This window comes from Grampus griseus (genome assembly GCF_964374135.1).
Source record: "Grampus griseus genome assembly, chromosome: 2".
In the NCBI taxonomy this organism is placed as follows: Eukaryota; Metazoa; Chordata; class Mammalia; order Artiodactyla; family Delphinidae; genus Grampus; species Grampus griseus.
The window spans coordinates 31949114-31964071 of record NC_139018.1 but is presented as its reverse complement, the minus strand read 5'-3'; the positions used below and the strand labels follow the sequence as shown (position 1 = coordinate 31964071).

At 49.2% G+C, this 14958-nt stretch overlaps 1 protein-coding gene across 2 annotated transcripts in view; it reads right to left on the bottom strand.

Moving 5' to 3' along the window:
* Positions 1 to 11156, bottom strand: part of SLC8A3 (solute carrier family 8 member A3) — a 149016-nt gene extending 137860 nt beyond the window's left edge. For both annotated transcript variants that reach the window (XM_082647123.1, XM_082647124.1), the window contains exon 1: positions 11024 to 11156. The gene's annotated coding sequence lies outside the window, so the exon portion shown is untranslated. The remainder of the gene's footprint in view (positions 1 to 11023) is intronic.
* Between the last annotated feature and the right edge of the window lie 3802 nt (positions 11157 to 14958).

Below are 14958 nucleotides of genomic sequence, written 5' to 3'. Positions count from 1 at the left end.
TGTCTGAAGGACAGGGCACTTGAGAGAAGCTGCAGAAATAAGTGAGGAATCGTTTGTAAGAGGCCTTGTACGCCCAGCCAAGGTAGTGGGGCATTATCTGGGAGGTAATAAGGAACCACTGAAAGTTTTTTAATCACAGGAGGGACAAGATCATTGTTTTCCCTTTGTACGGAGCCCTAGACTGACAACAATGCAGAAACTGGATAAGTGAACGAAAGTGGGGCAAGACTCGGGGCAGAAGACCGGTTCAGAGACTCTTGAGGGATGTGAGTGAGGCATGATCAGAACCTGAGCACAGGCAATGAGAACAGGCCCGCTGAGGAGAGGCAGGGGTTTAGAATTTTTTCAAAAGTAGAATCCATACATGTTGAGGACTCATTGAAAATAGAAGATGATGGCGAAAAAGGGATGAAAAGCCCCAGGCAGGACCAAACCACATCAGGCACCTTTGTCATCCCACTGGTCCCGCAAGGGTTCTCCTGATTCGGGGATCTCCAGGCCCAAAGAAATGGGAGCTGAAAAATTCAACACAAATCCGTCGAACTTAGATACCTGTTTAGCTTTAGGGATGTCCTGTGACTGTGAGACAAATGAGGCCAGGAGAGTTCTGGGCTCTCCAGGAAGAAGGCCCCAGAGCTCCACCAAGGCACCAGAATGCTCCCCAGTCTAGTCAAGGTAATAACCATATGTTGGCTCAACAGTCCTGACTGTGATAAGTTCAGGGGACACGGTGATGAGACAGGTCTGGTCCCTGCTGTGGAGAAGTGCACAGAAAGGTACACAAGATCGGTTTCCAAATGTAAACATAGGGTTTTAGGAATTACCAGCACTGACTGAGAATATCCATCCCACCACCCCACATGGCCCTGGAAGTGGTGGAGGCAGACTTCTCACATCTCTTTCAAAGGAGAATGCAGATTTACACAGAAGGAAATGAACTCATAAAATGCACTGCCCCTCCGACATACTACCAGCTAGAAAACTAAAAAGTATTTTTAAAAGATCCAAAATATCGAGATGAACTCAAATCCTAGCGTGGGTTACAAGAAAACCTGATTCTGCTCATTCATTCACGAAAAAATTTATCAAGCATTTACTATGTGCCCATCACAGCTGTAGGTTCTTGGAAGATCATTTCTGCCTCGACGCGTTCTCAAGTTTATTGGGTGCCAAATGCGTGTCACCCTCTTTCTAGCTACTGGAGGTTCAATATTGCCTCACCTGGACTACTGCAAAGCTGCCAGTCTTGCCACATCTCTTACAGTCTACGCTCCAGAAAAACAGCCACCGTGTCTTTTTAAAATGTAAATCAGGGCTTCCCTGGTGGCGCAGTGGTTGAGAGTCCGCCTGCCGATGCAGGGGACACGGGTTCGTGCCCCGGTCCGGGAAGATCCCACATGCCGCGGAGCGGCTGGGCCCGTGGGCCATGGCCGCTGAACCTGCGCGTCCGGGGCCTGTGCTCCACAACAGGGGAGGCCACAGCAGTGAGAGGCCCGCGTACCACAAAAAAAAAAAAAAAAAAAAAGTAAATCAGATACAGTAAGTCCCCAACATATGAATGAGTTCCGTTCCGAGAGTGCGTTCCTAAGTCCAATTTGTTCGTAAGTCCAACAAAGTTAGCCTAGGTACCTAACTGACACAGGCAGCTATATAGTACTGTACTGTAAGAAGTTCATAATACTTTTCACACAAATAATGCATAAAAAACAAACAACACAAAAAATAAAGACAACATTTTTAATCTTACAGTGCAGTACCTTGAAAAGTACAGTAGTACAGCACAACAGTTGGCATACAGGGGCTGCCATCGAGTGAACAGGCTAGAAGAATTACTGACTGGAGGAGGGAGAGGAGGTGGGAGATGGTAGAGCTGAAGGATCGTCAGCAATAGGAGACAAGCTGCAATTTCACTCACGCGTGACATTGATGGAATGCATGTTCGAATCTTAGAAAGTTCGCAACTTGAAGGTTCATAGGTAGGGGACTTACTGTAGATCATGCCATTCTTTGCAACCTTCTCTTTCTGCAGAACTCCCCACCCCCTACTGACTTCTAACTTCCCACCCTCACCTCCCATCACTTTATTTTGCTGCCGCTATACTCCACTCCAGCTATGGTGGAGTTCCCTGAAGTTTCTAGAACACATCAAGCATGTACCTGCCCTAGGACCTTTGCATTTACTGTTACTTCTGCTGGCAACACCTCTACCCTAAAGATCTCTATAGATCACTTTTTGATCTCATTCAGGTCTCAGGTGCCGCCTTCTCAGAGGCTTCCTGCCCTCGTCTTAACTAAATATGATCCTATCCTTCCCCCTCAGCACTCCGTCACACCACTTTTCCTTTCCTTTCTTTTTTTTTGGGGGGGGCGCGCCGAGTGGCATGCAGGATCTTGGCTCCCCAACCAGGATCAAACCCGTGCCCCCTGAAGTGGAAGCGTGGAATCTTAACCACTGGACCGCCAGGGAAGTCCCACTCTTCCTTTTCTTTAGAGCACACACAGTGACTGAAATCATCATTGTTTTTCTGTTTGTTCACTGGTTTATCATAGAACATAAACTCCATGGGAGCAGAAAACTTGGTCCCAGTATCCTCAGGGCCTTGACTAGAGCCTGGCAGAGTGACTGTCAGTATTTCTTGAGGAGATCGATGCTCACTCTGCAGGAATAAGCGTTTTTGGAAAGATGCACCTGTGAGGGGAGATGTCAAGCTTCCTGGGAAGCCTTGGGGTAGAAAGGTAAATGGTTAAAGCCAATGACCTCAGAGAACAGCCAGTTTTGTTCACGTGAAAGCACCAACAGGACCACAGTAGTATTTGGAGGGTGGTTGTGAGGACGTTTCTAAGCACATTTCATTCTCTCCACCTTAGCCCTCTCATGGGCACCTTACTTTTCCTCCAGAGTGCGTGGCCTCATGATAACCAACATTCATAGTATGCTATTCACTCAACAAATCTCCAGTGATAGTCTGTACCAACAATTGACAAAGGCCTTCTCACTCACATGATCTCATTTAATCCTCATGAGGTTGTTCATACACATGAAGAAACAGAGGCTCAGTTCACTGCCTAGAGTTTCCAAGCCAAGAAATAATGAAGCCAGAACTAAACCTTGGTCCTCTGGCTGCCAGGGGTCTCCTTCCGCCAAGCCTGAAAAAGTATCATGTCAGGCAAGACCAAGAGACAACATCCCCCTGTCATTGAAAGGAAAATCAGGGCTGGGCCAGGGGCCCAGGACAGCCTGAGGGGGCATTGTTTCCGCCCCTCCCTGTTCCCCAGAGAAAACCACTTGGGCTCTATCTTTTGGAATTATCCACAGAGAGAGAGGGCTGACATCCCTCTGCCCTGTTGCCTACCCATCAAGGGGAAGCTGGTGATTAGCTGCTTTTATGTACCTTTTCCTCAGCACATCCTCCAGGAGGCTGATTTATTTTAATGCCATTTAATTTCTCTTAATTTGTAAATGTTAAAATATGGGATTAGGTCATATCGTTGCCCAAATGAAGAGCAAATGGACTCGGGCAAGCACTCAAAGTACTCTCTCTGACACACGGCTGCGGGATTTTCTTGTACACTCAACTCCAGGGGTGTTCTGGGGCCTCCTTTCACAAGAGGGTGCTGGGAGCAGACTCCTGGGACTCCCAGCAGATCCAGATGCTGTCTTGACAGCTGTGCTCTCTCCCCACCCCTCTAATGATTCTCCTCGAAGTTGACTCCCCCATTAGTTCCTTCTGAGAGGCTGGAAGGCACAGACTCAAGATGATTCTTCCCGAATCCTAGGGGAGAGAGTACAGTGGTATGGTAGGCCCTGAGCAGAGCCTCTGGAAAGCTGCTGGACAAAGTGATTCCACGTAGGCTCTCACCAGAGTCTACACGGATTGAAATACATCCTTCCTGGATGGAAAAGGAAAAGCAGAAGCACAGGAATCGAGACAGAATTGTCTGGAGCATTTGGGGGCCGAGCACTACTAGTCATTCTGAGAATGCCCCAGAGTGTCGCAGTGGGAAGGGACTCCACACAGGAGTGCCAGCCTCGGGCCATCAGGGCCCTTAGCCAGCTCAGGATGTCTTGTAGGCCAGACATCCAGAGAGTTGGGTTGGCTGCTCATTTGACCTCTCGAGACCCAATGTGATAACAAATTGGGGCCTTCAGATTGCAGCTGGAAGGTTCTGGAACAAAAGATGCGGTCAGCATGAATAATATCCTTGGTAGGAGGTGATCTCTAGGCTGTGGAACGAGACCCACAGAACACAGAATTGTCAGGTCAGGGAGGTAGCTTAAAATCAGCACATCTAACATAGCCTTTTTTTTTAAGCGTGACGAATGCAAAGCCCAGAGAGCAGAAGTGGGTCTTGCCTGTAGTTGTCAGAGCGACAATAACTAGAATATAACGTTCTTGCCACCCGTTCAACGCATCTTCTGTGATACCACATTGCCCGCTCCTGGTTTGATTTTTTGACTCCATCACTGGCTCCTTTTATGATAAACAGGACAGATTCCTTTCTTGACCTTGTTTCACGTCCCTCAAAAGTGAGGCAGATTATTCAGTTCTTCACTTCCTCATTTTTCATTGAACACCCACTGTGTTTCAGGCATCATGCAACAAGGACTGGGACAGAGAAAAAGGACTTGGTCCCGGAAGGAAAGTAAGTCACAAGACAAAAAAGAAATTTTTTTAAATAATTTTAAAAATCTGCATTTCAATAAATATAAGGGTCTCATGAAAAACAGATGCTGTGTTATACTCAGAATAAGAGACTGCTTCTCCACAAAGCCTTCCCATCAGAAAGAGGTATTTGAACTGAACACTGAAGAACGGGTAGGATTCTTAGTGAAAGGCAAACCATGAACAAAGGCACAGAAGAAGAAAGGACAAGTGTACTTATGTGCCTACATGGGAACTGTAAAAAGTGAGACTATACGCGGAGTGGTGAACCAGGCCACGGAGGCCCTTGAATACCAGGAGTTGGACTGCTGCAAAAACTGGGAGGCCCTTCAGGATTTTTTTGTGTGGGAAAATGACAAGCGTAGAATGGTGTTTTAGGAGGGGAATCTCGTAACGGTCGCTAAAGTGAATTGAAGGACCGGGAGAATGAAGTTGGGAAGATGTTAGAAAGTTATTGTTTAGAGTATCATAGTAATAGTTACTTCATACAGGTATGGTAAGGATTGAATGGGAAAAATCAATGTTAGGCACCTTGCAACAGATTCTGTTGCAAACATACAAATGTTGGCTGCTATCACAATAATTATTATCATTATTATTATGTAAGAGGTTATCAACTCTGTACTGAGGTAGTGGTAGTAGGGATGGAGAAGAGAGGAATGGACTTAACAGACATTAGCAATACGATAGTCCCCCTTCATCTCTGTGGGATAAATTCCAAGACCCCAGTGGACGCCTGAAACTGCAGACAGTACTTAACTCTACATACAGTACGTTTTTTTCCTGTACATACATGCTTATAGTTGACTTTACAAATTAGGCCCAGTACAAGATTAACAATAACTAATAATAAAATAGAACAATTATAACAACACACTTTAATAAAAGTTATGTGAATGTAGTCTTTTTCTCTCTCACTCAAAATATAGTACAAATTTAATGCTTTTTCTATCTTAATAAAGCACTTTATCACGCACTGTGACTGTAACTTTTGTAGTGTGACAGGGGTGCGACAGCAAAACTAGCATGAATTTCTTTTTCCTTCCCAATTTCATGGTTCTTACCGTAGATCTTAGCAACCTCAGCATAGGATTTTTTCTTTCCTTATTAAATGGTGAACTTGCGCTTTTTCACTTAAAGGAAGCACTTTGCGGCTTCTCTTTGGCACATCCGAATTGCCAGCATCACCATTCTTGTGTCTTGGGGCCACGATTAAGTAAAATAAGGGTCCTTTGAACATAAGCACTGCGATTCCGAGACAGTCGATCTGATAACTGAGCCGGCTACAAAGTGACTAATGGGCGGGGATACGCTGGACAAAGTGATGGTTCACATCCGGGGCGGGATGGCCCGCGATGGCACCAGATTTCATCTCGCAAAACAGTGCACAATTTAAGACTTATGAATTGTTTATTTCTGGAATTTTCCATTAAATATTTTCGGACCAAAGTTGACCACGGGTAACTGAAACCGCAAAGAGTGAAAGTGTGGTTAAGGGAGGGCTACTGTCCTCGGATCACAAGGGGGCAGAGTCATAGGTAAATTTGGGGACTTCCAGCCAGGGTGACAGGAAGTTGTGTGATGCCATCAGTAGAACGCGGGAAGTCAGGAAGAGCAACTCCTCAGGACAAAGATGTCAGTTTAGTAAAGATTCAGTCTGAGGGGCTGACAGGACATCCTGCGGGAGATGTTGTGCAAGTGGCTGGAAACAAGCTGCTGGGCTTGGAGAGCTGGAGTCCTTGACTGAGAACTCTCCACGCAGGAGTGACAGCACAAACCACTAAGGAAGATGCTGAGGGATAAGGTAGAAGGGGAAAACTGGGAGGGAGGAGAGGATCTTGGAGAGGAGGTGGAAGAGGGACCACCTAGAGAGTACGTGGAGAGTTCAGTGTGATAGAAGCCAAGAGGGGGAAGTTTCAAGGAGCTAATGATCATTCTTATCTGACAGGGGCTGGGGGGAATCAGGAATAAGTTATTATATTTGGGAGAATGAGAAGTGCTTGGTGGGTGATAGTTGGGCAGGAGGTAGAAAAAAGTGAGAAAGCAAGGGGCTAAGTGAATGAATGAGTGATGGGGAAATAGAGACAGATGTCTGCTCTAAAATTTCAGGGGTCTGTTGAAAGCGAGATGGGAAGAGAAAATGACGGGAGAGGAAGTGAACAAAGTGATATTCTTGTCAGGATGGGGTTTGTTGAGCCTGTTTACAGTTAGAAGGAGGAGATTCGATGCTGAAAAAGAACGAGCTCAGGGCAAGTTTATTAAGGCAGGGCAGGAGGGGCACTGTGCAGGAAGGGGAGGGAGAGCTTTTTTTTTTACTGTGAGACCAGTGACAAGTAAGGATGAGGGACAAAGTTGGGAGATCAGGGTGCAAAGGGAGAGTGTTGACCGAGCTCACACTACTTGGCTTCATTCTCTAGGATGAACAAAGCAGTGCATGACTGGGAGGTCCTCTCCTCAAGTGACTTGGAAATTGCCACGTGCGAGCCAGGGCAGGAAAACAGTTTCCAGTCCCACTTCTGGATCCAGTATCTACATGACCCAGCGTTCCTGTATACAACCAGGAAAGCACTATTTGTCATTCAGCTATCAAGGCAGTAAATGCTACCTGGCCCATTCCAAGAGCTGTTTTCTTAATAGACACAACTCTGTATGCCACATCTGAATACACGTGATTCGGGAATTAGACTTTATTCCCTCTCCATATTATAAAAAATATACATATACATACACATGCGATTCTTCCTATCTAGATGTCTTGTTCGATAGTCTCTATGGACTTCGATATGGATCTAAATCCATTACCCTCCTGCTTGAGACCTTCCCCAGCCCCCAGAGACCTCAGATCTTTGGGGGTCTGCCTTGCTGGGCAGCTCAGTTGACCAGGAAGTGTGTCTTACACCTGCTGGAGCCAGTTTTCCTTTCCCCTGAGGCGCCCTGCCCAGTGTTGGGTTTAGAGTGCCATCCAAAACACAAACAGATAACCAAACATAAACCAAACTCATTAAAGAAAACAGGGAAACTTCTTCCTAGAAGGACAGCTCTGGTTTGTATGCTAAAACAGAAAGAGGACCCCCTAACCCTCCCTCACAGGCCACCAGGATGACAATGCACTTGGGTTTCTACAACAGCCCCCTAACTCCCTACCTCCCTCTCTCTACATTCTGGTCTCAACATACTATCTAAAATGCAAATCTGACCACGCACTACAGTACTAAAAACCTTCCTAAACCCCCTGGAAACTCAGTGGAAATCCTTAGCATCGCGTATAAGCCTTTCAAGGTTTGGCCCCTAGAGCTTCTCTAAACTCATCTCCCCGAATTTTACTCTGTCTTCAGTCATTTGGAAGAGCTCTTGTCCACTTGAGGCCTTTGCATACCGATCCCTTCACTCAAAGCGCTTTCTCCACCACGTCCCCCCTCCCTGCTTTCACCAAAGCCAACTCCTCTCTATCCTGTCTTTCTGGAATTAACTGTCCCTAGAAGTTCTCCTAGGGACTGAACCTGGGGTTTAGCCTCCACTGAAAGGAATCACTTTATATGTTAATTATGTGTTCACGACTTGGTTATCCCTGCTGGAATGAATGTGTGTTTACGAGGAAAGGGACCATTCTATTTTATTTGCCTCAGTACCTAGCAAATGCCTGGCAGAGTAGGTTGCTGAATATTTATTGAATAAATAACTGATTGAATGAATAAATGAAGGCTTTCTCTTTTGGATTCTTATGTATTTCTGAACCTCATCAAATGTTTGAACTTCTAAGCAAAGCAGCCAGGCTTGAACGCAAAGGGAGTTATTCTCTCTTCTTATCTGACCTTGGTAGCTTGAAGAGAAGACAAAACGTGTGACACATTCCCCCCAAATCCATACTGTGGGCAGTGACTGGACCATGCAGGCTGAGGAACAATGCCCACAATGACTACCCATGGACAATAGGAGCAACTATGCCAGGGACTGTACAAGGGACCGCCTTGCACAGGGACAGGGCAGAGCTGGGGCAAAAGGACACTCCCTCGGCTTCAGGGTCCCAGCTCAGGGAGAAGCCCAGGGGAAGGGCGTGTTTTCTACAGGGTCAGTTTGCTAACCCTGTTCTTCCTTCTCTGACCAGGAGACTCTGGGGTGCAGTGCAAGAGATGCCCAAGTAGAGGTCAGAGGAACGGGAGCAGAGAGGAGAGGTAACTTATTCCTCCAAGTCCGTTCATTCACCCAACGTTGACTGAGTAGCTCCTCTATGCCAGGCACAGTGCCAGGCCCTGGGGATACAATGTGAATAAACACCAGCTATCTTTCCTCCCTTCATGCAGCTTTCTGTCCAGAGGCGTGGCTGGCATTACTCAATCACATAAATAAATTGAATGTGCATCTTTAAATTACTTCAAAATATTAGGTTCCAGTTTTGCGTGTGTAAAATAAGGGGATCTGGCCTAGTCAGGAAAGGTATGGAAGGCTTCCTCGAGAAAGTCACCAATGAATTAAGGGCTGAAGGACGGATAGGAGTACATTAGAGAAGGATGGAGGTGGAATTCAGGAGTGCTGGAAGAGCAAAAAAGCATTCCAGGTAGAGGAAACCGCATGAACAGCCTTCCCATCTTCATTAAGTTCGAGAACCACTTCAACTAAGTTCAGTTCTACAGTTCCCACCTTCTTCTTTTCAACCCCGTATCTATATTTTATTTAAAGGAAAAGGAAGCTGTGGAGTGGCCCTGTACGTGCAGACTGCAGACAGGAATTGCAGATTGCAGGGACGGGTTGGTGGGCCACACCTGGTCACCCCCAGCTCTGACGCTCAACCATCCTCACGTGGAGAGCTGCAAGGCATGAAGGGGCAGGTTCCTCTCAAACTTGGATCCAGTGAGGCCGGCAAGAAGGGCTGGCAGGTGCACAGGCGCCCAGACAGAGTGAGCTGATCACCTCTGTCAGGGAGAGCAGGGCGCAGCAGCTATATTTGAAAATCGAGGTAAACAAGAGCTCAGCTCAAGTGGACAGGGCACAACAGCTGCGGAGATTAATCACACACGGCTGCGAGGCACCAGGTCGCCCCAAGGCCCAGAGGCTTCCCCTTCGTGAACCACCAGGAGGCCGGATGTGCTCCTATCACTTACCCACAACTCCCTCCGCTTGGGGTGTTTCTCCACCACCTAAGAGCTTGGAGCCTTGCTCCCAGCTGCGGCCTGCCTTTCTGCTAAACTAGCCCCAGTTTCAGTCTTTCTGCCCAGGGGACCAAACCACCAAACCTTCTGGGTTTGTCTTTTAATCACCAGGAGACAGAGAGCCAGAGGGTGAGAGACAGGCGGCAGGCAGGCGGGTAGGGAGCGGGGAAATTTATGGCACTCCATTAAAGGCGTCTGTTCTATTTAAAGCCCCCACCCCCTCCCTCCACGGTTAAAAATAAAACGCATTGAATAAAGAGGAAAGATAGCTTCCCCCACCCCCGGAACAAATTGCTTTCTTCATCTCCTCCAATGGGTCGGGTCCTCGGGGCAGGTCAGGCACGGTCTGCAGGAGCAGGCTAGCCTCTGAATGAGGGCCTGTGGCTGAGTGCGTGCGTGCGTGCGTGCGTGTGTGTGTGGTGGTGAGGGGTGCGTGCGTGCGTGTGTGTGTGGTGGTGAGGGGTGTGTAGGCGGGGAGACGGAGGTACAGGTTAGCGAGAGGTAGGTACACACTTCACCGCTCTCCACCCGGGCCCGGCCCGCCCAGACCACCGCGTACCACAGAACAGAGGCCGGGAGAAACCCTCCTTCTCCCCGCCCCCTTGGCCGCCACGGGTGGGTGCGCTGGGGCTGCAGTTCCCGACCCGCGGCGGTGGAGTCCAGAGGTTGGGTGCGCGCGTGCGTTTGCACCCGCGGGCGCGCGCCGAGCGGGTAACGCGCTCCCCTCCTGGCCCACAAACCCGGCGGGCGCTCACCACCCCGGGAGCACAGCACGCCCTGGCGCAGCCCGCACACACATGCACACATTCACACATTCATCCAGCATGCAGCACAGCACTCAGCCTCCCTGACGCGCCCCCGCCAGTAACCCCACAAACCCGCGACCCGACTGCACGCACAAGCCCAAGCATCTCTTTCTGCGCTGCCCCCCGCACCCCCCGGTAGACGCTCACTCCGCCAGAACGCCACCCCCCCGCCCCCAGCACCGCAGGCAGCCCAGTGCACTTTCCGGGGCACCCTCCCCCCCACCTCTTCTGACACTCAACCCGCAGGAGGGCAGTTCATAGGAATGATCTTGAGAAAGAACTTAATTAACACCATTATTCACAAGCAGGAACCCTCACGGGGATATCCCCAACCCCCCGACTTCTGCCTCCCCGGCCTCGGCCGCCCGCTGAGGGGGAAGGGCAGGAGGCTCACCCCGTCACTCACCGTTTCCTCTCGATCTCCCGGGCGGGGTGGGCAAGTGAGGGGGTTGAGGAAGGTGCGCGAGGCCCCCGCCGCCGGGCTCCTCACCGGCCGCAGCGGCTCATCGCCCCCGCGGGCTGCCCGCCGGCCGCAGCCGCGTCCGGGGCATGTCAGTCTGCCGCCGCCGCCCACCGGCCGGGCTCGTGGGCTAGCGGCTTTCAGGGAGCTGCGGGGCAGCGCATCCGGAGTGCGAGGGCTGGGGCCAGAGCAGGGGGCCTGGGGAGAGGTCCCTCGGCGCTGTTTTAAGGAGCAGGGAGAACCGCTCCGAAGACCCCTCCGGAAAACCCCGACTCGGGGGCGGACTCGGGACTAAGCCCCGAAGAGGCTCGGAGTCCCGGCCGCAGGCAGCGAGGGGATCCCTGCCGGGAGGGGCAAGAAGGCGAGCGGCCCGGCGCGCCCTGGCGGCTCCGAGGGCCCAGGGCTTGCAGTCGCGTCGCCGGGGCTTTCCCGGGGCTGGGAGCGCGCTGGCTCACCGCCTTGCACGCCGTCACCGCGGGACTCGTCTCGGCCTCGTCGCGCGGAGGGGACGCGCGGAGGGTCTGGTTTCTGGGCGAGCCGAGAGCTTTGCCCATTAAGCTGCGGGAAGAAGCCAAATCAAAAAGCCAATCTCCAAGCCTCCAAACCCAACGTCACCCTATCAGCTGGGAGCGAGAGAGCTGCACGGAATCACAAGCCGCGCATATTTATCCTCGCGCGCCGATGGGGGTAATTTTCAGAGAGCTTCCCGACCAGCAGCGAGGAAGCCGAGTCCGCCTCTCGCGTCCAGAGAGCCCCAAGGACCGAGTGCAGACGGAACCCGTAGGCTGCGGCCACCCACCCAATCTTGGGAGCCTGGCGCCCGGCGCCTACCGGCCAGGGGCAGTTCCAGGACGGCGGCGCGTCCTGACCTGGATTCCGTGGAGTCCAGAGTTCCGGGCAGCGGCGGGGAGGGCGGGCAGGCGGGCGCGCAGCACCGGCTTTCCCCTTGTCCTCAGGAGACGCCGCCTGCAATCCCGAAATTAAGTCTCTACCGAACACATCTGTGGTTTTTAAATATAGCAGGGGACGATTACCCAGGCAGGGTCCACCCAGGCCTAGGGGAGGAGTTGAGGGGGTATGGAGGGTGGCAGTGGAGGGGAAATAGAACTCCCTTTTTCCCCTTTTTTTGTTTTTCATCTGTACTTGGTGCAGAACTCAGTCTGTCATTTTCTCAACCCAAATCAAACAACAGCTGTGACAGACGCTTGGGTGAGCGCTGGTATGTTGGTTTTGGGGTTTTTAAAGCTAAAAATAAGAGGGGGCTGTCTCCCAAATTGCTGATTCCTCTGGGCCTGGAGTCTGGAAGAGAGATGGTCCTTTGATGCAGCGACAGAACTAGGGTTTGGGGCTTGGCTCACGCAAAGTGTACACACGTAGCCTTAAATCAGATGCCTATAATTTCTGCTATATTTGTCAGGTTTGGTCCTGGAGGCACGCGGGGTGGGCAGGCCTCTCCTAAGAATGGGGTTTCACATCCCTAGTGTATGGATGGCATTAGGCAGATCTAAAATAAGCATGGTGGCTGGCCTTTTGTAGAGACACTAGTGCAGATTCTGGGACAGAACATACGGGAGAGAAGTTGTTGCTCTCAGGCCTTTGCTGCCTGAAGCCGAATATGATGGGCCAACAAGTGAGGATAATATACTTAGCAAGCGTCAGCACCTCCTTAGGGCCCGGCGCCCTGCTAATGAATTTGATCGCCGAATTTCATGTCATCCTCACAAAACTCTATGAGATAGGTACAATTACAAACTCCATTTTCTCTTGAGGAAATTGAGCCTTAGAGAGGTTGAATAACCATCCCAAGGCCACAAGCAGCAGAACCAAGGATTGGAATAAGGTGGAATCAACTGGAGTTTCACTGATAACTGCAACAGTATGTGCAAATTCCCAGATCCTTGGCTCTCCTGAGAACTGCTCTGGAACAAGGTTTGGTCCAAAGAGATTAAGTGGGCATAGGAGTTAGAGAGTGTCTGAGTTTGGAACGGTGTGTGAGTTCTTTCCTGGTCCCCTGAACAATGCTACTTCAGCAAATCACGTGGTGGTTTCAGTCCTGAGTTTGAGTCCTGGATATCCTCAGTCCTAACTGAGCGCTGTGATCTCAGATCCCTGAGTATTTTGGGGCCTTGAATCCAGTTAAGGGCTGAGACACTGACTCTGTAAGACTTCAATAACTCCTAAGATTGTGGGATTTCAGCTTATGTCAATTGGTGGGATTTACCTTGTGTCTGTTTCTGTGGAGACCCATGATGCTGACAGGTCTATAGTCAAGACCAAGAGGTGGCTGGTGGGCCCATAAATTGATATGGCTTTTAGGGAGGGCAGTTTTGAAAGACATATCAAATTCCTAAAAAAATGTGAACCTCTTTTGCCTCAGTAATTTTACGGGTAAAAATTTATGCTGTGGCAATAATTAAGGATGTGCTCAAATACTAGTTACAAGGATATTCATGGTAGTGAAATTTATAAGAGTAAAAAATTGGAAGCATCTTTATTTTCCAACAGGGAGAATTGGTTGAGTAGATCATGTTACACTGTCGTAATGGTGTCTTCTACCACCTTAAAAATGCTGAAGCAGTATTCTGTGCACTGACGTGGAAAGATTTTCATGATATGTTATTGAGAGAGAGAAAATAAAACAGAACATCGAGTGTGATACTGTGTGTGTGTCAGTGCGTGTGTGTGTGTGTGTGTGTGTGCGCGCGTGCATATGCATGCCCTGGCAGCAGAAACATACCAAAATGGTAATGATGGTTATCTTTGGATGGTGAGATTACTGGTGATTTCTTTTTCTCTTTAAATCAACTTTACGAGGCATAATTACATAAAATAAAATTCACCTGTTTTAAATATACAGGTTGATGAGTTTTGACAAAAGCACGTACAAACGTAACAACAACCCAAATCAAGGTACAGAACATTTTCATCTCTCCCCAAAGTTCTCGGGCCCCTTGGCAGTTTTCCCCCACCTCCCCTCAAGTAACCATTGATCTGCTTTCTGTCACTATAGATTCGTTTTTGCTTGTTCTAGAATTTTCTTCTTTTTGCCATTTATATCTGTTGACATTTCTTCAGTGAACATCACCCATTCACTGACACAACATCAGAAACAATAAACACAGAATTGGTCTTGCCATTTTTTTTAGAACTATCCAAAAACCAACAGGAGCTTCATCACCTTGTCACCTGGAGCAGGGCACTGCTGGGTAGGGAGGGGGGAGGTGAGGGAGGTGCCGAAGCACGTTCAGCCATTGCTACAGGCAGAGTGACATGTGCGGGTTCTCTGAGTTCTGGGTAGACTGAAATAACAAAACCCATATCTGCATTCTGAGCCTCCATGCCCTCACCGGTAAAATGGAATTAATATTAATAACAATAATATTCTTCTCATGGGACTGTTGAGGATTCAGTGAGATTACAGTTTCTGGTATAGAGTAAAGCTTAATTCTCTTTCTTTCTCCCTCCAGCCCTGCTTCTCTCCCGCTGTAAGTTCTGCAACCAAATTTCTCCTTTAACACTGGACAGAGTTTCACTTTTTCTCTCTCTCTCTACTACATGCATACTGGGTTGGAAAAGGGTAAATCTGATGACAACCTGCCTTTAATTTCTGCCATTGTTTCTTCCTTTATTTCTGGTTGTGCTAGAACACAAGGGGCTTTTCACAGGAAAAACAGCAGGTCAGCGATCTCTTGTCAGTATTAGCAGCAAGAGCCACAGATTTTATTTTCAAGTTGGGAGGAAACTGAGGCCCAAAGAAGTGAGGGGATTCGACCCAATCACAGAGCTCAGCAAGGAATAGATAGCATCTGCTCTGGGGGGGATGGTGTTCCCCGCCCCCAAAGGCATATGTTGAGGTGGTGACCTCTAGGACCTCACAATGT